The 2,810-nt window shown below is 27.5% G+C and overlaps 1 non-coding gene across 1 annotated transcript; it reads right to left on the bottom strand.

Moving 5' to 3' along the window:
- Nucleotides 1–1,089: 1,089 nt before the first annotated feature.
- Trnam-cau (transfer RNA methionine (anticodon CAU)) lies at nucleotides 1,090–1,162 on the bottom strand. Its single transcript has one exon. It is a non-coding gene; the product is annotated as a tRNA-Met (tRNA).
- Nucleotides 1,163–2,810: the final 1,648 nt, after the last annotated feature.

Below are 2,810 nucleotides of genomic sequence, written 5' to 3'. Positions count from 1 at the left end.
CTAATTTAGACTATTGTCGCGATAAGGGTAAATTTCATCTTCTTGTACTAAAGTATAGTACTTATTCTAAAGTTAGTCTATTAATAAATTATTTTTTTAATTTTGGAATTTCTGGTTCTTATAGCCAGTAGGTACATATTATTGGTTCGAACATAATTTAAATTTAATAACGAATAATCAACATAAAATATTATTTACTCAAGTATGCTCATAAAAGCAGTCTTGAATTGCCATGTTTGGTACAGTATTGAATTAAATGTGAAACTACCATAGGTTCGGAACGTAGATTCTACCGAAAAAAACCGGCAAGAAATTTAGTACTTACTTCTTTCCTTTAATTTACATAAGTCTGTTAATTAAATACTATGACATTTTTGATTTATTATATATCTATATTATTGCAGATCGACATAATGTGATAATGTTAGTAAATATAATAATTTAAGATTTTGGCCTATCAATGTTAATGTAAGTCAGATTACAAAAAAGCGTGTTAAAAAAAGTGTACGCTCATTAAAATTGACAAATAAAGATAAACAATTATTTTATATTTTTATTTCCACGTTGTAGTTAAGCTGGTTGAGCGCAAAATATTTTGCCAATTACACGTATTTAAACTGTTTTATTATACATGAATTATTACAAAAAATATATATTTTTATATAATTAAAATTATTAACAATGCCATCTATTGCCACAAGCATAAAGAACGATACGGTATACTTTAAAAAACGTGGTAGTTAGAAAAGCTCAGGAGATAGTGCACAAAATATACAATAGATGGCGTATTACACTAAAGTTCACACATTCAAAGATATTTTACTAGATGGCGCTATAAGCTTTAATTAGAGTCTGGAAAAATGTTTTTAAATAATAATTGTAACATAAGTAATAAAAAATGAATAATACTTCAAATATCACTAGGCACCAGACCAGACCGGAGAAGTTAGTATAAGGAAAAATAATATTGCCGATAAAAATAAGTTATGCTTTGTGATCTTATTTGTAGTAAGCGTTCATCAAAACTTATATTAACATTACAATAAAAATATTCAAAAAATAAAATTTCCTACATTATAATAAAAAATATGCCCCGGGTGAGGATCGAACTCACGACCTTAAGATTATGAGACTTACGCGCTGCCTTCTGCGCTACCGAGGCTTATTGATTAATGGTTAAATTATGAACTATTTGTTATTATACATTTTTAAGCAACAAAAATATATAAAAGAAAATGTAATAAAAGTAAATAATGAAAAAATATCATATAAAATCACATTATATGACATTCTTGCATTAGTTTTGTTTCGATATTGTGATTTATAGGTAAATTTATATGTTAATCTATAAAAAAGATGAATGCAAGACACGCAGCTAGAACTATAAAGATATTAAGTTCAGGGATACAAATAAATAAATTATAATTTATTAATTTATAATTTATTTATTTGTATTCCTATAAGTGGGTACATTTACAATATTGTGACATACATTTACATAATTAAGAGGTATCTACATTTTTTAATGCTGATAAGTGATATGTATATCGATAACAAGTGCGCACATAATTCTCACATATCACTAAATATTTTGTGTATTTAATAATAACACAAGAAATATGTAAGTATATACAGAAAAACTAATTTTCTACCTAGATGGATGGACAGATGGTATATAGTCACTTCCGCCCAAAGACATTGGCGGTGTGAGAGATATTGACCATTACTTGCATTAGCAATACGTCATCAATCTTAAAAACCAAGATGTTATGTTATACAAGGGAATGCCTGTAGTTACACTGGCTCACTCAGACGACTCACGTCAGAACGACACCAGTAGTAATAAATGTTACTTAGTGCTTGACAACAAATGTAGGACAAATGAACATTTTACCAAATAACTTGTCAGAAACTATTTAGGTGGTATTAAGATATCACTATAAACTATACTAAGATTCATAGAAATCATTAGAATCATTTCTAGAAATCAAAATAAACAATCATTCAGGCAGTGGGCATCTGCTTATCGTACTTTAGAAAACAAAGAATAAAAACTTGACATAGACAGAGATAGGTATGGCAGTTATGCAAAGACAAGAGCCAGGTTAATATGTTAAGAAATTATCGTCAAATGCTTTATCTGGAATAATAAGGTAGGTACCTACTTCCTAATTTTGAATGTTCTTTCTTAATTCTACACAATTTTTTCTTTGATTTTTTTTTGGAGTTATTATCATTACAACCGACCTTATTTATCATTAAAACTATGTAACTTTATGGGTACCTAGGTGTAGTATTGCTTTTGTTGAGATTGAGATGAGATATAGCTAGTTTTGTAGTCTACGGGATGTATTCGTTGTGATCATTTAAGTTTCGTTTTGTTATATACTGAAACTTGTGTTTTATATAAAATTTTAAAGTTGAATTTAATTTGATCATTTTTATTACCTCTTGCGCTTTTCGGTTTTAACATTTGAACTAACTTGTAGGGTATAATAAAGGTATCTAGGTAGGCTAGGTATCTAAAGTGGTTTTTTGTTTATACTCAGAATGTAACCTTGAAAAACTATTATCTATAGGTACTTAAGTCTCATAAGAATATATTTTAAAGATATCATAATAATACACAACGAAAATGAAATTCTATTCGTAATTTTATTAAATTACATTTCTTTCTTAATCATATTTCTTCAAAAACCTAGTAAAATAATATGCATACGGAAATGCTCAAATACCGTAAGTTACCGCAACTTTGCATATGATACATAACTTTAGCTAAAATATAAAGATCCTAAGACACAGTAAATATA

Source organism: Nymphalis io, chromosome 12, assembly GCF_905147045.1.
Source record: "Nymphalis io chromosome 12, ilAglIoxx1.1, whole genome shotgun sequence".
Classification (NCBI taxonomy): Eukaryota; Metazoa; Arthropoda; class Insecta; order Lepidoptera; family Nymphalidae; genus Nymphalis; species Nymphalis io.
This window is presented reverse-complemented; position numbering and strand designations above follow the sequence as displayed.